This window comes from Hylobates moloch, unplaced genomic scaffold (assembly GCF_009828535.3).
Source record: "Hylobates moloch isolate HMO894 unplaced genomic scaffold, HMol_V3 SCAFFOLD_16, whole genome shotgun sequence".
Classification (NCBI taxonomy): Eukaryota; Metazoa; Chordata; class Mammalia; order Primates; family Hylobatidae; genus Hylobates; species Hylobates moloch.
In genome coordinates, this window is record NW_026652291.1 from 83,949,836 (window position 1) to 83,972,759 (window position 22,924).

Here is a 22,924-nt window from a genome sequence, read left to right on the forward strand (position 1 = left end):
AGAAGAAAGAAACTCTCCCATAGCTGTGAGCTGTGCTGCTTGGGGTTGGGAGAAGGGTGATGCCAGCATTCCCATGACTGTTCTAACTGGTGTCTCACTAGGTCTTGTGCACTGCAAGTCCACTGGCTCTAAGACCAGCACAGCACCAGGATTTGACCAGGAATTGCAATCCTGTGGCCTAAATTGCCTTCAAGTGCATGACCCCAGAGTGCTTTATGCTATGGTGGTGGAGCTTATTGGAACCCTTGTTGCACCATAAAGTTGCTTCTGAGGGATGGGGAAGGGGTAGTTTCTGCAATCCAAGACTGTCTTTCCTACCATCTTCAGTGCCTCTTTTCTTGATATGATATTAAAACCAAGTACTGTGATTGCCTATCTAATTTTTAGTTCTTAATGAATGTGTTTTCTTCTGTGGATAGTTGTTCAATTTGATTTTCCTGAAAGTGGGACATTCACTGGAGGGTTCTCTTTTTATTGCTTTTTGTTTTTGTTTCTCAAGTCTCTTTAGCCTTCTGAATGAATTTAAATCTCTATTTCTTTTCTGCTTCTCAAAAGTAAGCTTTTCTCAGGCAAAACCCAGATTCTTGAACTCTTGCCTAGGGACCAGAATCAGAAAGTGTCCAGAGGGAAGAAGGCAATAGCCTGTCATGTCATCCCTTCACAGTTCTCTTGTCTCCTCTATTTCAGGTTGATTCTTCAGCTCTCCAAAGTCAATAAAAATATATATTTGTGTATTTTCCATCTGAGTTATTCTCAAAAGGGTCATTGGTAAGCTACAAACAACATACCTGGAAATACAAGTCATGTTAATTATGTGAAAGTAAATAAAACAGTTTTCAGTGGATAACTGGAGCATTTTTGGGTTAACAACTGGTATGCACCAAGTTTCTTCTCATATTGATTTATAAAGTTACAGATAAAAGAAGGTCATCCTGCTTTTTTTCTCATCATTTTTTTTTTCCTAGAGCAATACACAGATTCAGGTCTATGCATTTGGATATTTTAGGAATTTTACTTTTGATTCTCTACTGTTTTTTTTTCCTGATCTGTTATTTTTAGATGAAGTTGTTTAATTTTAAAGTTCTCTCATGTCCCCCATATCTTTTACTTTCTTATCCTTTGCATATTTCCATTACTGTATTTTGAATTTTGAGAAGAATCCCTCAACCTTTTTTCTATGCCAGTAACATACTTCACTAAAAGGTGAGTTCCGTAGTTAGGATTTAATTTTGTTAACCCATTTTTTCTTTGGTATATGTGTCATACACATTCATACTTAAATATCAGCTCACCTTTTCTTATGCCCTTTATTATCTTTCATGAATATGAGTATTGCCTCCTTGTCAAGAATGTCAAAGAGATTTTGAACAGTTTTCCTGTTTTTAGCTAAGAACCTTTTCCCAGTTAAGACTTTCTTTGAAACAATAGGAAACTATTTTCCATGCCTTTCAATTAGTTTTCAACAATGAATTATTAGGGTTTTATTTTTCTTTAACTATGTTGTAGAGAGAAAAGAGTTATCTGACCAGGAGTTTGCCAATAGACAGGGCATTTGCCTTGCTTATTTTCCATTTTCAGGTTAGGTGAAAAATCTTTATCACAGCTAGAATGAGAGTGTGAGGTGGTAGTTCAGGTTATACCCAATGTCCAGGACTTAGTGAGCATTCAGCTAGTGCAGAGTTGAAGTGGGTTGTTCCTTGACCACCAGACCTGACTCTTTTTATTAGTTCCTGATTTTTGACGAAGGGAATTTGTCAGTGATTGTTGCTGAATCAATACATTTGTAGGGGGACAGATGGGGAAGGAAGGTCCAGGGCTTCCTATTCCACCATGTTGCTTCTGTGATGATTCTTATATTTATTTCTGAAAATAAAGATAATGAAATGATTCAATGAATGTATCATTGTATACACACACACACATATATGTGTATACATATATGTGTGTTTGTGTGTGAGAGTTAAATAATGAAGAAAAACATTAGCGATTTTAAAAAGGATCATGAGAAAACCAACATTTCTCAATTTTGTAGCTGATTTAGCAATTTTTTTCAATTTTTCCATGTTATAATACATTCCTAAAAGTTTCTAAAATAAAGACTTCTAGTATACAATTTTTGTGACTATATATCCCCATTCAGTGTTGAGTTTTCTTTTTTAATTTTGACTCTATGAACTCTATGAACATTTGATATCAATACAGTACTTGATTCTGTAACAAGTAAACGTGACCAAGTTTCATTTCTCTCTTCCTTCCTCAAATGAGTGCTTGTGGCATAAATTAGTCCACACATGGTTATGCATCATTGCTCACTGACATCGCTATGTGACATACAATTTTAAAAATCACCTTGAGACAAAACTCAAGCTGTGAGACACCAGATGGGAACTGGATTGTAAAATATATTCTGTGATTTCTTTTCAAACTTGGCTTACAGTTATTACATAAAACTATAGAAAAATGTTCAGATATTTAAATTTTTACAGGTCACTCAGAGACAGAGACAGTTGACAACTTTAAATAATCCTGTTATCAAATTGTAACAAAGATTTCTTATTGAATGATCTGTAATTCACATTGGTATTATATAAAATTAATATTCTCGGCCAGGCACAGTGGCTCATACCTGTAATCCCAGCACTTTGGGAGGCTGAGGCAGGTGGATCACGAGGTCAGGAGATCGAGACCATCCAGGCTAATACGGTGAAACCCTGTCCTTACTAAAAATACAAAAAATTAGCTGGGCGTGGTGCCGGGCACCTGTAGTCCCAGCTACTCGGGAGGCTGAGGCAGGAGAATGCCATGAACCTGGGAGGCAGAGCTTGCAGTGAGCCGAGATCACACTGCTGCACTCCAGCCTGGGCAACAGAGTGAGACTCTGTCTCAAAAAAAAAATAATAATAATAAAATAAAATAATATTCTGTGATTTTCTGTTAGTTACATTCTTGAATAGTCTACTTTTTATCATTTTAAATATTTGTGATCCTTCTAGACTCTTACCACCAAAATTTAGAATGTATTGTAGTAAAACAATATCTTCTATTTTGGAAATAAAATGTGTTCTTCAATTTTGATGCCAGTTTTGATGCTTAAGTTGGTCGTTTTATCACATAAACTCTGAGCTAAAAACCACTCCGTTTGCAAATTTAAATCATAGGAATATTTTTAGGAATACAATCTGAAATTGGAAACTTGAATGTAAGTCTTATCAAGAAGTAATGACTACTGACCTCCTTCACCTATGTTCTTGCTGACGGATACAATACAAGTAAACTGATGCCAGACAAAGTCAATCATATTTTGGCCATATTAGCATCATTCCACTTTTTAAAAGGAAATAATTACTTTCCCTTTCTTTTCCTTATCCTGGCTTCATATATACCTACATTAAAACAAATCACTTAATTCTAAATGTAGTCATAGTCATAACAGCAGTTGAAAGAAATAATGAAATTTTAATAGTCCCTTATCTAACCCAATCAATTTATGAAACATAATCTTGTTATAAATCAGTCATCAGGAATCTGAAAAGCACATGATTAGATGATCTAAAAGTATTTCTTAGCCATCTGGCAGTGTGCAGATTGGTAGAGCTACCACTGACATAATGATGAAAGCAACTCCTTAAAGATATTTTGATTTGAGAGGGCAGGCCAGTGGGGCATGGTTCCGGATCAATTAGGAGAAAGGAGAGGAGAAGGGAGAATGGGAGAATATGCATGAAGACTATTCACAAGAACTAGGAACTAGACTGGGAGTTAAGATTGAGAACATAGTTTTAGATTTGAGCTGCTTATAATTTTAGGAACGGCACGGACCATTGAGGAGTCTATTCTTGGTACAAAGATCTTATAATTTTTAAAATATGGCATTGAGCCTAAATCATAGATTTGCTAGATTTTTTCCCCAGAAAGAATAGCTAGACAAAGAGACACATTAAAAAAATTAAGATAATAATTCTGATTCAGTTATTTCATTTTTTCCTAATAGTCATTAAAACTGACAAAAAGACCGAGGGTAGATCTAGCTGTTAAATAAGCCATTTGATACACCCCCACACTGTGGAAACTAAGATTGTGAAGAAGTTAGTCAGGATTAATGACTAGGGGTTTAAATAAATCACTTATCTTAAAAATCCAATCAGAAAAAAAATGTTTAAAAGCAGGTAGAAATAGATAGTATGGTAACTGTGGTTGAGATCTGGAGTTCCATCCAGCTGGATTCAGGTCATATTTTTCTGGCATTATTTACTGTGTGACCCAATTTAAACTACTTACTCTGTGAAACTCAGCTTCCTTATATAAAATGAGCATAATAATATAAACAGTATGTTTATGAGGATTAAATGAGGTAAAGCATGTTGCAGTACTTGGCACAGTGACGGGTACATATCAAATACATAATATATTTTAGTTATTGTCATTACTGTTAATGTAATCATTCTGATGCCTGGTTATAGGTGACAGCTTCCCAGTTTAGAAACATAAAGAGATCATGGCTCAGACTTAAGCAAGAACAATACATTGAAACCCAATCAGTCAGCTTTGTCAGGAAATCTGCTGTAGCTAGAAAGGAAACAACGGTGGAGATTAAAATTGGAAACTAAGTGAGGCATGGCAAACCAATGATCCTCAAAAAGATAGGGGATCAAGGGTTTGCAACCTGACTGGGCCATGTCGAAGTCATAGGGGGAGGTAAACAGAAATCTAGACAGTTTTTTTGAATGCAATATAATTCATGGACCTGAACAAAAGGAGCAAAAAAAAAAAAAAAAAAAATCGGTAATGATGAAGTAACAGTAGGACCAGGAATATACTGATGTCATTACCCAAGCGTGACCTAGTACTCTTTAAGTGCCTCTTGGCTATAATAACACTATTGATCAAAACCTTGTTACCAGCCATAAGTTATCACTAACTGTTGAGAACTTCTGAAATTGCAGGAATTTCAGGATAGGGGGCCACGCAAATCATTACACTGTGGGTCAGAATTTTGGAAGGGTTTTATAATAGGTTTACTTATCTTTGCTAAAAATCTCTGATACTGGCTTCAGCTTAGTCCAACAAGTGATCATGTCTTTTGAAATGCCTACCTATCACCTTACTGGCAATTTTCTTTTCTTTCTTTTTTTTTTTTTTTTTCAAGTTTCTGTTAGCACAGGCAAGCTTTATGTAGATGTAGATTGGTTCATCTTTCTGTCTTCCTTTATAAAAACTTTTAAAGAAATGTCAAGAGAAAATAATTTCCAATATATGACCGAACTTTGCATTTAGTTTCAAATTTCTAAAACTACAAATGACACATGTGAGACAAGGAATAAACACCTTTTATAAATAAATCAAATGATGGATTTATGGATTTGGGAGTGGAAACTTAATAGAATAAATGCGGATTGGGAGATTACTAATATAAATGCTACCTATATAAGCACATGCAATAGTGAAATCATAGAGGGAAATGAGAAAATAGAGGTCAGATACTATGACTGTAAAAAAAAAATTGGGGTACATTAAGTTTTTTCATTTTTTCTCCTGTTCATTTCTTTGCTATTCCTGTTTTTTTCTGTTATAATAACTAAAAATATTACTAAAATGCAAAGGATTCACATGTTTATTTCTAGTTTTACCAAAGAAATGGTGAGGTAGAAACTCTGTTTTGTATCCAGTCTTTAAAAATTATCTACAAGAGATGGAATAGGGAGTGGTAGCGATGTAGTGGAAAAGCAGCCCAAATCATGTGTACGTACAGTAGAAAATAGATGAATATGAACAAAATGCACTGATTTCAAGAAAATTTCTTTTCTTCTTCAAAAAAACAGATAAAATGAAAATTTATTATATAGTAGGCTATGTAGGTGACTGCTTGGCAAGATGGCATTCCAGGCTGACATGAAATGCTAACACTATAAAATATAAACATAGATCTTGGCTTCCGAGTTAAGCAAAGACAATACATAGAGGCTCAATCTATTAGTCAGTTTATGTAAGAAAACATGGCTGCAGTTAGAAAGCAAAAAAAAAAAAAAAAAAAAAGTAAATCTTTATATGCACAAAAAGGAGAGAATTTGATGTGAGTGCTTTATGTACAGACAAATGCAGTACTGGCTGAGGATAGTGTAGGAAAAGATTAGCATATAAGATCTAATAGTGGGGAACTATGGTTTAAATGCCCAAAAGTAAGCAGATGATATGACTTTAAGCCTACTCAAAATGCAGCTCAAATTAAGAAGTTTTCATAAATTGAGAACCTTCAAAGACTAATGAGCATATGAAATGAAGAGAAGCTTTAAATCTTTGCTCACTGGTTCATGTATATCTGAAAGATACTGCAAAGAGCCCATTAAAAGAGAACATTCATAGGATCCAACTTTGATTTCACAAGTTCAAGTTAGCTCTATGCTTTAAAACCATTTGCCATGAGAAAGAGGGGTTAAACTTATGACGACATCTAATGTGTCAATAATGATGGATATTTTAGACATGGATAGTCTCATAATGACTTTATAGATGCAAAGGACCAGATTAGTAAGGAGCTCATTCACCAAAACAAGCCAAAAAGTGGATGAACATCTTTGAAGAGTTGTTAACTATGTTCTACAAGCCTACAAATCTACTGTTGTTAGTAAGTAAAATCCTAAATACTCCATGCTCAAATACTTTTGTTGAGAGGATATTTATTTTTATGTCATCACACTGAACTGACACCCAGAATCAGTGTAACATGGGCTTGTTGAAAGCAGAGCTGCATGTTAAAGTGAATTTAACATTTGCTGTCTGCAGTTTTACCACTCTGTAAAAGAAGGATGCCCTAAACACTGCAGGCACTAAGAGAATTATTAATGGATTAGGGAACAGAAAATTAAAATACTCTATTGTGCCACGGGACAGAAAGAAATAGGTCATTGTTTTTTGCAATAGAAATATCTGTTCATAAATAGTAATACTGTATAAGTGGTTTGTAAACAATTGACAATGATAGTATCTGTGATTTTAAAAAAATGAACAGTACAATAAATCATCACTTAACCTCATCAGTAAGTTCATGGAAACTGTGACTTTGAGCAAAACAGTGTATAATGAAACCAATTTTACCATAGGCTTATTAATATAAACAAGAGTAAGTTCCTAAAGTAGATGTGTTGTCACAAAAACATAACCAAACTTCTAAATAGACTCAAAACACTTCTAATATTAAACATTGAAATAAATGTAAGCCATACTTAAATTTAAGAAAGATTAATAAAAACAAGTAAAATAATTATTTACCTTATTTTTGGTGATTTAGTGAGTTACAGTGGTGATGTCAGAAAGTGTTAGGAGTTCCTCCTGTCACCATGCAATTGTGTCTTTTATTGTCATGCATTTATATGATTATTGTAGACTTATTAAAAATTTTTATTTTACAATAATTTTTCATTTATTTTCTAACCCATATATTCCAGTCAAGGGAGGTGGGTGGGCTGGGCATGGTGGCTCACGCCTGTAATCCCAGCACCTTGGGGGGCCGAGGCAGGCTGATCACGAGGTCAGGAGATGGAGACCATCCTGGCTAACACGGTGAAACCCCATCTCTACTAAAAATACAAACAACAACAACAACAACAACAACAACAACAACAAAAACAAAATAGCCGGGTGTGGTGGCAGGTGCCTGTAGTCCCAGCTACTCGGAGAGGCTGAGGCAGGAGAATGGCGTGAACCCGGGAGGTGGAGCTTGCAGTGAGCCGAGATCGCGCCACTGCTCTCCAGCCTGGGCAACAGAGCGAGACTCTATCTCAAAAAAAAAAAAAAAAAAGAGGTGGGTGGCTGGAACCTCTCCTTCCAGTGCAGGGAACAAGATAGGAACCAGCCAGGACATGGCATCATCCCACCACAGGGTAAACACACTCATATGCCTACACTTTCTCAGACGGGGAAATTTAAACACTGGTTCACTAAACTTGCACATCTTTAGGATGCAGGAGGGGTCAACCTAAGATAATCAAAAGGATCAGAATCTAATTTAAAGAGAATTTGTTCAAGCACAAACTATGAGGCTAGACCACCTGGAAACACCAATGCCAAAAGAATGGAGTGAGCATTCCAAAGTAGGCACATTAAGACGTTATCCACAGGCAGAGACAGAGGAGCTTTCAGCAGGATTACATTATTTGTATTATACAAGGCTGGCACATAATTATAGCAGTTGTTTGGTTACAGGCAGTGTTTCCTTTTGGGAAGGGTACATTTAGCACTTTCTAAAGAGGATGTAATAATCATGGGTTTTCTGTCATCTCGTCTAAGCAAAGCAGGACAGAAAAAGGGGAAGTTCATCGATAATAAGGGTCGCTAATTAAGAAGGCAGGAGGTTTTTGTCCCTGACATTATTTCATTCTCTCCAGTAATTGTAAAAGAAGAAAGCAAGTTAATCTATAATCTGAGAACAGAACTTGGAATCATATGAGGCTCAGATTACAGTCCTATTTCTCTCAAGGCTTAAAATGTCTTTTGGAGTTCCAGCAGCTTTTAAATTTTATTTCTTTTCACAAAGGAAACTGGTGTACCTAAAGAAAACCCAGGCAGACATGGGGAGAGCTACAAATTCCACACAGTCAGTGGCCCCAGCCAGAAATAGATTTCTTTCTAGGCAGTGTTATAACAAAATGACATTGAATGAAATGACATTATTTGAGGAACTACTGTATATTAAGACAAAAAAATACATTTGGAAAAAACGGCAATTAGAATTGTTAGAAAATGTAGATGTTAAAATGAATATGAAGAATAGTAGACATTGTTTAAGGGAAAATTATTTAAAATACCTGAAACTGTGAAATGAGAGAATGAGTATACTCAAAAAAGATGAAAATATATGGAAGACAATTAAAAGGGAAAACATATGTCTGATTAGAAGAGCCTGACCCAGTAAGTCCAAGAGAAGAGTTTCCTCTAACTATAGGTAATATAGAAATTAGATAGAGTCCTGATGCGATGGCTCATGCCTGTAATCCTTGCACTTCAGGAAGCTGAAGAGGGATGATAGCTTGAGCCCAGGAATTCGAGATCCAGCCTGTGCAACATAGCGAAACCCTGTCTCTAAAAGAAACTACAAAAATTAGCAAAGCATGGTGGCACACACCTCTAGTCCCAACTGTTTGGGAGGCTGAGGTGGGAGGATCACTTGAGCCTGAGAAGTAGAGGCTGTAGTGAGCTGTGATTGCGCCACTGTACTCCAGCCTGTGACAGAGCAATATCCTGTCTCAAAAAAAAAAAAAAATGAGACAAAAATACCTATAAAGATAGAGAGAGATAAGGAAGGGAGGGAAAAGTAAAGAAAGAGAAATTGGGAAAGAGACTGAGAAAGAGAAAAAGGAAAAAATACGAAGAGAATTATGTATTGAAGTTAAAAAAAAAAAGATCAGATAAATACTTTTATACTAGTGTTTATAAATTATTATAAATGTTTCTAGAAAATGAACCAGGGAATTTATAGATCTATAGTATTGAATGACATTTAATTATTAATGTGACATGAATCCCCCAAAATGTTTACAGGTAATGCTTCACAATATCTTTGGAGAATAAAAAGCTCTTTCACATAAATAATCTTTCAGAGATTAGAAGAAAATAAAAACAACCCCAGGATGGACTATCTAACTCATGATATACGGGAAATTATAGTTCTAAAATGCATATATAAAATATTCTGGGTTACATATGTTTTAGAATTTACCGTTTGCTTTATTTTTAGAGTGGTAACGTCTATATATTTACAAATTATGTAATATTCTCAATAATCTACAACAGTCTATTATAGAAATAGCAACCTGTTTATATGAATATTAATATTTCTATAACAAAATATATAACTATTTGCACTAAGTTAGAAAAAGACTATTATGACTATTGTTAAAGCAAACCAAATATGGCCTGAGAAGGACTCCGTACTTCTATATTTGAGTCCTTGTGAATGAACTGTAACCTAGCTTAATAGTCAGACAAAATTGAAAACTTGGCTGGGCGCAGTGCCTCATGCCTGTAATCCGAGCACTTTGGGAGGCTGAGATGGGTGGATCATCTGAGTTCAGGAGTTCGAGACCAGCCTGTCCAACATGGTGAAACCCCATCTCTACTAAAAGTACAAAAAGCCTGATAAGTAGAGCCTGGTTGTGGTGGTGGTGGACGCCTGTAATCCCAGCTACTTAGGAGGCTAAGGCAGGAGAATCGCTTGAACCCAGGAGGTGCAGGTTGCAGTGAGCCAAGATTGTGCTATTTGCACTCCACCCTTGGTGATAAGCAAAACTCTGCCTCAGAATAAAAAAATAAATAAATATTGAAAACTTAATAGTATGCATGGATGCATGGGTAGCAATAGCTGAGTGTTGTCCATACTTCAGTGTCCACACTTGCAACCACTCATAGACCACTGAGTGTTCAAACCACATTCAAACAAGGCACATGCTTAGCTGTAACCCATCTCTGTTTCTGTACCTCACTTCCGATTCCTGTACATCACTTATCTTTTTTGTCTGTAAACTTGTTCTGACCATGAGGGATCTGGAGACATTCATTGCTGAATTAAACTCCTTTAAATTAAATTCGGCTGAAGATTTTGTTTTATCAGATGATGTCAGGAGTGGGATCCAAAATGGAGCTTCTAGCAACCCCCAGGATCACTGAGTGAACACACAAACTACCTGCAGGACCCACTTGTGTCCATTGATCTCTCAGAGCGGCTGGAATAGTGGGTGAGCTCCTTCTTGGATTTCGAAGCTCCACGGATTTCTTTTTCGAGCTCTCTGAGTTTCTTTGAGCAAATTTCTGATCCGAACTGGGTTTGGAGTCGAGAAAGAAACTAGATTGGGTCTAGGAATGCATTTGATCTGGGAATTAACTGGCACAGATCCAGCTAGAGGCCTCTTACATCTGACTGGGTCAGAAAGGAACTGGTAGTAAGCAGTAATATTACAGGGGTTATAAAATTTGGCTTTTGAAAATTCAGAGGGATTTTTGTGTTCTACCCCTTTGTTTCATTTTTCTTGCACGCTTAGATAAGAAAAATCATTGGACAAGTTAATCAAGAGAACCTAACCAATATTTTAGGCAGATGGGATCCTTAATTTTGCGAAAACTGAGTTCCTTCTGGCTTATACTTTAGGCCTGGGAGGCAGCAAAGTCTTATAGAAACTGCAAAATCTTACTAAAGGTAACTTAACAGTGGAACTTTCCAAATGAACAACAATGCATTGAAGTACGTTTAAAAGTGAGGGCTGTCGGTAAAGTCCCTTCTGGCTAAGAACAGGTTTTGCACAACAGGATGTCAACTGCTGTTCTCTTTGGAATAATCTGCCTTGCACTCTTTGCTGACGGCTGTGGGTGACAAGATTAGGCATGTACAGGATCGTGGGACATGGGGAGCTTTTTCCTCCCTAAAAGGGGAAACTAGAGGTGATGAGACTGCTGGAAAAAATCCCTTTGCTACCGAGAAGCAGCCACCTGAGCTTTTCAGTGTCACTAAATGGGTGGATCTTTCTCTGGCCTCCCTGATCATTTCGCCTGCCCCACCTTGCACAGGCAATGCTTTTCTCTTTCTCCTTTCCCTTTCTTGTCTTTTCTATTACTCAGAGACCCTGTGTTGAAACCCCTAGTTGGAGGTTGGATTAAAGACATCGGGGCCCATCTGAAGGGAAATTTGAGTCTTACCAGTTTGATATTGGGTGCTAAGCAGAGTGGCTAATGTCTATCTTTTATCACATGTATTTTGCTCTGGAAAAGTTTCCTTTATGATGCGTCTTGGCCCCCAGTGCAATGGTGCCGCAAGCTGAGTCGCTAGGGCAGCTCAGAGAAAGGGAACCCAGAAGCCTGGCATGTGGGCAAAAGGGTAAAAATTTCTTACCAGTCAGATTTCTGGCTTCTCTCTTTCTGTGCAAATGGTCGAATGAATGGTAAAAATCACTGTTTATCTCTTCTGTAAATTTTTTATTAATGAGAAAAAGAATTGTGAGGCTAGTCCTTAAACTCACATGCTATGAATTTGTTTTTCTGTTTCGAGGGGTACCTTAGGATAAAACATGGGCTTAGGACCCCATAAGCTTGCACTCAAGACGGCCCAGCAAGCTGGTCAGTAACAAACTTTCCTGCAGGTCTCTGAAACAAGCCAAAAAACTAGATGCGGTCTCTAACATGTTTTATGTTCTTGGGAGCTTGACCTTGTAACCACATGACAGTATTTTTGGTCTCCACCTTCCAGGGAACAAGAATTTTAGGGTTGATGTCATAGTTAGCTCTAAAAATCATCTTGAGTAGTTAAAAACCTTTACAAGCTCAAAATTAACTACTCTAGACTCCTTCAGGGAAGTGTGATGGAGACTGTCATGTGCTACAGCTCAGTAGATAGGTTCTTTCCATTTCGCAGTGGTGGTCTGCGTGGGATTCCCTGCTTAGGAAGCAAGTCCTTTCTGGTTTCATATCCACCAGACCTGTTGTCTTTAACTCCACGGACTATCTTAAATTTTCCTTTCTCTGAGCACCTGGGAGGTTACTTTGGTAAAATTCAAAAGCCAGAACTATTGGCCATTTGGCCTGGCTAAAATCGGGTAATAAGAAATTTTAAAAGGACTTTATTAAAGAGTGCTACGGTTAAAAGCAAGCTTAATTAAAACTGGACATTCAGGCTTGAACAGCCTGGACTCCATGGGAAAAACAGGAGGCACCAGAAACCCCTTTCCTGGCCCTGTTTTTCCAAGGACTCCACCATAAAGCAAATAACCAGGTGAGAAACTTAGACAAACGAAAAATCTTTCAACTACTGTAGTAATCTTCCATCTGTCTGTGTAATTATATATTGTTGTGAATAATGTTTATATAAAAGAGCTCTAACTTATTGGCTTAGACAAAAATAAGCACTTACATATTTTGAAAGCAAAATAAAAAGAGTTCTTGCCTTTTAGCTCATGTGACTTAAGTAATCTTGGGGATAAAGATAGTTATTTCTTGCCTTCTGCTAGCTTTTGAATGTGGTTGCTCTTGCTTAAAACTAAGATCAGAGCAGAACTGAAGGAGATAGAGACATGAAAAAACCCTTCAAAAAATCAATGAATCCAGGAGCTGGTTTTTTGAAAAGATCAACAAAATTGATAGGGCACTAGCAAGACAAAGAAGAAAAGAGAGAAGAATGAAACAGACTCAGTAAAAAATGATAAAGGGGATATCACCACCGATCCCACAAAAATTCAAACTACCATCAAAGAATACTATAAACACCTCTGTGGATGTAAACTAGAAAAATCTAGAAGAAATGGATAAATTCTTGGACACATACACCCTCCCAAGACTAAACCTGGAAGAAGTTGAATCCCTGAATAGACCAATAACAGGCTCTGAAATTGAGGAAATAATTAATAGCCTACCAACCAAAAAAGTCCAGGACTAGATGGATTCACAGCCGAATTCTACCAGAGGTACAAGGAGGAACTGGTACCATTCCTTCTGAAACTATTCCAATCAATAGAAAAAGAGGGAATCCTCCCTAACTCATTTTATGAGGCCAGCATCATCCTCATACCAAAGCCTGGCAGACACACAACAAAAAAAGAGAATTTTAGACCAATATCCCTGATGAACATCGATGCAAAAATCCTCAATAAAATACTGGCAAACTGAATCCAGCAGCACATCAAAACACTTATCCACCATGATCAAGTGGGCTTCATCCCTGGGATGCAAGGCTGGTTCAACATATGCAAATCAATAAACGTAATCCAGCATATAAACAGAACCAAAGACAAAAACCACATGATTATCTCAATAGATGCAGAAAAGGCCTTTGACAAAATTCAACAACCCTTCATGCTAAAAACTCTCAATAAATTAGGTATTGATGGGATGTATCTCAAAATAATAAGAGCTATTTATGAAAAACCCACAGCCATTATCATACTGAATGAGCAAAAACTGGAAGCATTCCCTTTGAAAACTGGCACAAGACAGGGATGCCCTCTCTCACCACTCCTATTCAACATAGTGTTGGAAGTTCTGGCGAGGGCAATCAGGCAAGAGAAAGAAATAAAGGGTATTCAATTAGGAAAAGAGGAAGTCAAATTGTCCCTGTTTGCAGATGACATGATTGTCTATTTAGAACACCCCAGCATCTCAGCCCAAAATCGCCTTAAGCTGATAAGCAACTTCAGCAAAGTCTCAGGATACAAAACCAAAGTGCAAAAATCACAAGCATTTTTATACACCAATAACAGACAAACAGAGAGCCAAATCATGAGTGAATTCCCATTCACAGTTGCTTCAAAGAGCATAAAATACCTAGGAATCCAACTTACAAGGGATGCGAAGGACTTCTTCAAGGAGAACCGCAAACCACTGCTCAATGAAATAAAAGAGGACACAAACAAATGGAAGAACATTCCATGCTCATGGATAGGAAGAATCAATATCATTAAAACGGCCATACTGCCCAAGGTAATTTACAGATTCAATGGCATCCCCATCAAGCTACCAATGAATTTCTTCACAGAATTGGAAAAAACTACTTTAAAGTTCATATGGAATCAAAAAAGAGCCCACATTGCTAAGACAGGCCTAAGCCAAAAGAACAAAGCTGGAGGCGTCACGCTACCTCACTTCAAACTATACTACAAAGCTATAGTAACCAAAACAGCATGGTACTGGTACCAAAACAGAGATATAGACCAATGGAGCAGAACAGAGCCCTCAGAAATAATACCACACATCTACAACCATCTGATCTTTGACAAACCTGACAAAAACAAACAATGGGAAAAGGATTCCCTATTTAATAAATGGTGCTGGGAAAACTGGCTAGCCATATGTAGAAAGCTGAAACTGGATCCCATCCTTACACCTTATACAAAAATTAATTCAAGATGGATTAAAGACTTACATGTTAGACATAAAACCATAAAAACCCTAGAAGAAAACCTAGGCAATACCATTCAGGACATAGGCGTGGGCAAGGACTTCATGTCTAAAACACCAAAAGTAATGGCAACAAAAGCCAAAATTGACAAATGGGATCTAATTAAACTAAAGAGCTTCTGCATAGCAAAAGAAACTACCATCAGAGTGAACAGGCAACCTACAGAATGGGAGAAAATTTTCGCAACCTACTAATCTGACAAAGGGCTAATATCCAGAATCTACAATGAACTCAAACAAATTTACAAGAAAAAAATAAACAACCCCATCAAAAAGTGGGCAAAGGACATGAACAGACACTTCTCAAAAGAAGACATTTATGCAGCCAAAAAACACATGAAAAAATGCTCATCATCACTGGCCATCAGAGAAATGCAACTCAAAACCACAATGAGATACCATCTCACACCAGTTAGAATGGCCATCATTAAAAAGTCAGGAAACAACAGGTGCTGGAGAGGATGTGGAGAAATAGGAACACTTTTACACTGTTGGTGGGACTGTAAACTAGTTCAACCACTGTGAAGTCAGTGTGGCGATTCCTCAGGGATCTAGAACTAGAAATACCAATTGACCCAGCCATCCCACTACTGGGTATATACCCAAAGGACTACAAATCATGCTGCTATAAAGACACACGCACACATATGTTTATTGCGGCACTATTCACAATAGCAAAGACTTGGAACCAACCCAAATGACCAACAACGATAGACTGGATTAAGAAAACGTGCCGTATATACACCATGGAATACTATGCAGCCATAAAAAATGATGAGTTCATGTCCTTTGTAGGGACATGGATGAAGCTGGAAACCATCATTCTGAGCAAACTATCTCCAGGACAAAAAGCAAACACTGCATGTTCTCACTCATAGGTAGAAATTGAACAATGAGAACACTCGGACACAGGAACGGGAACATCACACACCGGGGACTGTTGTGGGGGTGGGGGGAGAGGGGAGGGATAGCATTAGGAGATACACCTAATGTAAATGACGAGTTAATGGGTGTAGCACACCAACATGGCACATGTATACATATGTAACAAACCTGCACGTTATGCACATGTACCCAAGAACTTAAAGTATAATTAAAAATAATAATAATAAAATAGAAATTATTGGTAAAATAGACATTTGGTCTTAATTATGCAGGTAAGATACTAAGTTTACTAAATGCTTTAAGGTTATAAACTGCTTCTTAGGCTGTTGAAACTTGTTCAATTTACCTACCTTGGAGATATTAGATTCTAGATTAGGCCTGGGAGATGTGGACTAGTTGGTCATGCCCCCTAGCTGTGCAGGAGAGGTAGCCCTTATCTGCACTTCTGCCTGGTGTGTCCTAGGGTAGACTCCACACCTAGTACTTAATTAGAATCCCTTCCTTACCAAGGTTTTCACCAAAAGTAAAAGTCTCTGAGAGTTCACATTGTCATATGTAATTGAGACTACTGAAAAAATAAGTTTACATACAAGATGTGTAAGAAGAATAAAATCTGTTTTTGTAAGAGATTATAAGAAGGTATGAGAATGTAAATTTTTGCCTTAGGTTAGAGGGTTAAAGGATTGTTTCAAATTAAATAAAGCTAGAGGTTTGAGTAAGTTGTAGAAGGTTTATAAAAATTAAGTGTAAGATATTTTATGTGTGAACATATTGACAAAACTTAAAATGACATTATTCAGTTTTTTTTCCATAAATTGGACATTGGAATAAAAGCACAACAGAATTTTCTTGAAGAAATATTGTAAATGGTTATAAAAGGTTTATAAAAATATTACCTTTTGGTCAAACTAATTAAAACTGAATAGATTTATAAAATGTTATTAAAAACTAGCTTTAATATTTAAAGTATAGTAATGAAAACATAAAATGTTTTTCTCTTTTCAAAACGATTTTTATGTAATAGTAAAATATAATGAAAGGTTTTTGTTTACCTTTTAAGTAAACTACAAAAGAAAATGGGAGGAAAGGAAAGAAAGGAGACAATCAGTTGGCCTCACGCTGTCTTCCCTGGCTCTTGTTTGGAAAGATAAGTCTCCTCTATCAGCATAATATTTTTTCCTTTAAAAATTTTTGAATGATCATTTTGGCTAAGTAAATGACTTATGGTAACCTAAGATTCTATTTTATAATATCCAATGTTTTAAACCTTTGGTATTTAAACCTTTAAAAATCAAGCTCTAGATTATCATGCTAAATCAGCCAATACTAAAATTGCTTAAATACACAATTTGAATGAACTACATGGTCTAAGTCAAATTACCTATGACAGCCCATTAGTTATCTGTGCTATGCAGCTAAATCGGAGAAACAGCTGGTATTCAAGAGGACATAAGGCCGATGTTAAGCATGGACTCAAAGACCCAAGACAGCTTCCTTGTCCTTCCTGAGTCCTAAAAGCTTTTGTTATTAAAGGTTCTGCATTCCATGACGTCATGGAAAAGATAAAACAATCCAAATCGAATATATTGATATGGTGACTTACAAATTGTGTAAATAGTTTAAAACCAATGTTTGGTTCCATATTCCTGGAAAGACAATCAAAGCTTCAGGTACATTTTGCTTCCTGATGGGCCAATTATAAAGGGATTTCATTCAGTTATTTTCAATGCATATTTTCTGGTTGTATAAAGCATTCCCATGCAAGGGGGCTGATGTTGTAACAGTAGATTATTATGCCACAGTGTATTTTTACCAGGTAAAGAAAGCCTTTTATGGTTCACAGAGGACAGTTTCTTCACAATCTAGGACCTAAAGATTGGATCTTCTGAGAACATCAGAGAAAGACTGTCCTCACCATCCACACTACAGCAAAACTTTGGAGCTTTGAACCTTGGGTTCCTAATCTCACAACTGAGAAAGGTCCCGCCACATTCCTGGAACTGTACAGCCATTGGTACCCTTAAAGTAAAACTAACCAGGATAGTTTCTCCCCAGAAGAAGATGGCATCCTTGAGGGGAACAGCTTTTCCCAAGATCATGGCTCAAAATGTCTACTATCACGAGACTCTTATCTTTGAATATTTTTCTTTGTTTATGCCTCTATGAACAATAGAAATGAAAAGGAGATCTATTATAAGCAGTTATAGGGTATACTTTTGTGAAGAATTTTGCAGCCAGCCTTATACATGAATAAACTTATACTTTAATAGATGAAAGATGAAAACCCAATGTAGGTGGGAAACTTTAGTGGTACATATGCTGCCTCATAATCAGTCAAAACTCTTCTTAACCCACATCATAGATTAAAGAGAACATTGCCAGAAGGCCTTCACTCTTCTAGAAAGACATCATTTGTTAGGTCCTTTTCCATGGTTTAGAATAAAAGGGGAAATAACTAGAAATGTCTCCCTCATAATAGGCTCTACAGCAAATTCTACTTTAAAGGCTATCGTTACACAGTACACTTTAAATTCTCTTGTGAAATTATGCTAAATAATAGAATTGGCTAAACAGAAAAGTACCTGTGCAGCTGCTGCGCTTGTGGCCTCTGGAGAAATATACTAAATGTAGATTATAAAAAATCAGTTGTAGGGGATTAATGAAAAGACCACTTACTCAAAAGAGTAGGCTCTTTTTCTAGCTCATTCTTTAATCTAGTTAATTTTATGTGGTTTGGTTTATGAGGACCCTAGGTAAGGAGCATACTCCCACCTTTTGGTATTATCATCCTGACAGTCATAATAATAGTCTCCCTGGTGTGCTGTATTCTCTCAAAAGTTTTAAATGTTTGCATGCATCCATTTCCAGAATGTCAAACGGTTTTTCTTCAACTGGAATGACAAAAGCTGAAAGAAATGTGCCACCAAGAGGACACCATAACCTATGACTGACGTGCTGAGACTGGAAACCCAAAATGATGGTAACTGAGAGTGGTGCTAAGGCCCTAAGTTTTGGTGACACTCTCACCTAAGCGAGAACCTGGCAAAAAGAGGGGTATCTTTTAAAACCAAATTATGGGAGGCCATTATTTTGAACTGAGCTTATGCACTAGGCCCCAACAAATCAAACCAAACTAAAATGGAGTCACTCATGCTAAATGTGACATCATCAAACTAAGGCTTCAAGAAAACACAGAGATCCTGGAACAGACCAGGTTTTGTTTTTTCTCCTGTAAACAGGATGTCCCAGCTTAAGGAGGTACCCTCTACTTAGTCCCTTTTCCCTCCTTGCAAAACCCACTGTTCTGTTTCCCAGTGAGTTTCAAAACCATGTAAGTACATTTATGATAATGATACTAAAGGATACGGTCATTCTCTCAAAATTGAGAAAATGACCAAAAGGGGAAAATTGTTAAAGCAAACTAAGTATGGCCTGAGAAGGACTCTGTACTCCCATATTTGAGTCCTTGTGGATGAACTGTAACCTAGCTTAATAGTCAGACAAATTGAAAACCTGGCAGAGCATGGTGGCTCATTCCTGTAATCCCAGCACTTTGGGAGGCCAAGGCAGGAGGATCACCTGAGGTCAGGAGGTCGAGACCAGCCCGTCCAACATGGTGAAACCCTGTCTTTACTAAAAATACAAAAATTAGCCAGGCGTGGCGGAGGGCACCTGTAATCCCAGCTACTCAGGAGCCTGAGGAAGGAGAATCATTTGAACTTGGGAGGTGGATGTTGCAGTGAGCCGAGACTGTGGTGTTGCACTACAGCCTGGGCAACAAAAGCAAAACTCTGTCTCAAAAAAAACAAAACAAAAACCAAAACCCTAACTTAATAGCATGAACTTGTAACAATACCTGAGTGTTGGCCAATCCCAGCAGCCATACTTCAACCACTCATAGACTTCTGAGTGTTCAGACTGCATTCAAATAAGGCACATGCCCAGCTGTAACCTATCTTGCTGTTTCTGTACCTCACTTTTGATGTCTGTACATCACTTTACATATTTTGTCTACAAATATGTTCTTACCACGAGACACTCCTGCAGTCTCTGTGACTCTGCTGTGATTCTGGGGACTGTCCAATTCATGAATCATTCATTGCTCAATTAAACTCCTTTACATTTAATTTGGCTGCAGTTTTTCTTTTATCACTATTTATGCAGATACTGTATTTTGCTAAAGTGGTAAGTGAAATAGTGGGATAAATATAAACCGTAAATACTAGAAGTTCTTATTTTTAATGCATATATGTAATAAAACTTCTCACATATGTAGGTCCAAACTACATTGTATCTGTACACATATGTGCAATACACATTGATTACAAATATTTGAGGATATTGGAAACAGAGCTTTATTATTGCTGCTGTATTTAATCTGGAGCTGGCCATCTCTTGACAATGATGGAATAGGGTACTTAGGGATAAAATAACACTACAACAGTTGTTTTAAAAGCCTTTTAAAACACTAAGGTATTGTCATCTGGTCCACTAATACGGTTTTCTGTCTAAGTAATCCAACTTTAATTGAATAAATGCCCTTGAATCTCTTGCTCACTGAAAAATGCTGTTGAAGGGGAGCAGTTAATAGAACACCCATTATTACTATATCACTAACAGTGGTTTTATCACCTGCATTTACATTATTTTATATCATTAACATCTTCAGGAATATCTTACACTTAAATTATTAAACAACGGTAGAGTAATTTCCCCATTATGCAAAGAAAACATAACCAATATATCATTATCAATGTTTACCATTTTTTGTATGTCAACTTCTAACTCATTTCAACTTTTGTCTGATAAACTTTTGGAGTAGTACAGTTTGATACTCAGTTCTCATTAATAAAGTTCAATTTCAAAGTTCTAGTTTCAATTTCAAACATCATTATAGGACAAATTTTACACTAAAATTATGTGTTAAAGTTCACTTATTAACATTAACATTTATTTATTATAAATTTATTATACATGAGCATCCTTAAGATAAAATTATTTCAGGAAATAATGATTCCTTGTCTTTATTCACTGCAGGAAGTATGCAGGGCAAAAAAAGTATTTAAATACAATTTCATGGGGATTAAATGTTTTTCATCAAAAAGCTCTACTTAAAATATCACTTTGTAGCTAAAGTAAATGCTGAAATCCTAGATTTTTGTAAACAAAACTAGAAAAGGGATCAATGCTCTTCCTTTTTTTATATTAAGGTATAATTTATATTTGGTACAACTCACTCTTTTTAGTGAAGATTTCTGCAAGTTTTGGCAAATGCTTGCAGTCATGTCTATCACAATCATTCCCCAAACTCCACAATCCTGCTTTGCAGTCAACACTTCCATTCATGCCCAGTCCCAAGCAACTTCCGCTGCACTCCACTTTCTGTCACTGGAGTTTTGTCTCTTTTAGAATGCTGTATAACCGTAATCATAGATAACTTTTTAATTGTGACTTCTTTTACTCAGCATAATCCATCTGAGATTCATTCATGTTATTGCATAGATCAATAATTTATTTTTATTGAGGAGTAGCATTATGATATAGCTATTCCACTATTGTAAGGATGCACCACAATTTATTAATTCAATAAATGAAGCATATTTGGGCTGTTTCTAGTTTTTAGCAAATATGAACAAAGTATACATGTTTGCATACAGGCTTAGTATACATGTTTGCATACAGGCTTTCGTAAACAAAATTTTAATTTACTTGAATATATACTTGGCAGTTAGAATGCTGTGTCATATGGTAAGTATATGTTTACGTTTATATAAATGTGCCAAACTCTTGTTGCAAGACTTTCTCCTTAGTTCAGCTAAAAATCAAGTTCTTATCACACGACCAGGAAAGATTAGGCTCTCAGACACTTTGAAGGGTAAAGGGGAAGGGAATTTATTTGAAGCAAAGGAAAAAGGAAGAACAGCACAGTAAAGTGAGAGGGGTTACTGTTAACAGGCCCCCATCTTACCTATTGAATCCCAGGTTACCACAGCAACAGGCCGGGCCAGGCTCCTCCCATTTGCAAATATGTGCGGCTCCACCCTGTTCTCCCAGTGCACAGCTGATTGGAGATTCTTCCGGGACCGCGTTATACTTGGCTGTCTCCCTCTGTTCTAAAGCAACTGTACTTTTTATACTTCCAGCATCAATGTGTGAGAGTGCCTATTGCTCTGCAGCCTCACAAACAACGAAGTGTGTCCGGAATTGGTGGGTTCTTGGTCTCACTGACTTCAAGAATGAAGCCGCGGACTCTCGCGGTGTTACAGTTCTAAAAGCGGCCTGTCCGGAGTTTGTTCCCTCTGAAGTTCGGATGTGTTCGGAGTTTCTTCCTTCTGGTGGGTTCGTGGTCTCGCTGGCTCAGGAGTGAAGCTGTAGACCTTCGCGGTGAGTGTTACAGCTCATAAAAGCAGTGTGGACCCAAAGAGTGAGCAGCAGCAAGATTTATTGCAAAGAGTGAAAGAACAAAGCTCTCACAGCGTGGAAGGGGACCTGAGCGGGTTGCCACTGCTGGCTCGGGCAGCCTGCTTTTATTCTCTTATCTGGCCCCACCCACATCCTGCTGATTGGTAGAGCCGAGTGGTCTGTTCTGACAGGGTGCTGATTGGTGCGTTTACCATCCCTGAGCTAGACATAAAGGTTCTCCACGTCTCCACCAGACTCAGGAGCCCAGCTGGCTTCACCCAGTGGATCCTGCACCGGGGCTGCAGGTGGAGCTGCCTGCTGGTCCCGCGCCGTTCGATCGCACTCCTCAGCCCTTGGGTGGTCGATGGGACTGCGCGCCGTGGAGCAGGGGGTGGCGCTCGTCGGGGAGGCTCGGGGCCGCACAGGAGCCCATGGAGGGGGTGGGAGGCTCAGGCATGGCGGCTGCAGGTTCCGAGCCCTGCCCCGGGGGAAGGCATCTAAGGTCCGGTGAGAAATCGAGCGCAGCGCCGGTGGGCTGGCACTGCCGGGGGACCCAGTACACCCTCCGCAGCCGCTGGCGAGGGTGCTAAGCCCCTCACTGCCCGGGGCCGGCAGGGCCTGCAGGCTGCTCTGAGTGCGGGGCCCGCCAAGCCCACGCCCACCTAGAACTCCAGTCGGCCCGCAAGCGCCGGTGCACAGCCCCGGTTCC

At 37.8% G+C, this 22,924-nt stretch overlaps 1 long non-coding RNA gene across 1 annotated transcript; it reads right to left on the minus strand.

The window, feature by feature from the left end:
• Window positions 1–1,671: 1,671 nt before the first annotated feature.
• LOC131381596 (uncharacterized) lies at window positions 1,672–17,289 on the minus strand. Its single transcript, XR_009210441.1, has 3 exons — window positions 17,195–17,289; window positions 7,267–7,326; window positions 1,672–1,863 (listed from the first exon to the last, which is right to left on the minus strand). It is a non-coding gene; the product is annotated as an uncharacterized LOC131381596 (long non-coding RNA).
• Between the last annotated feature and the right edge of the window lie 5,635 nt (window positions 17,290–22,924).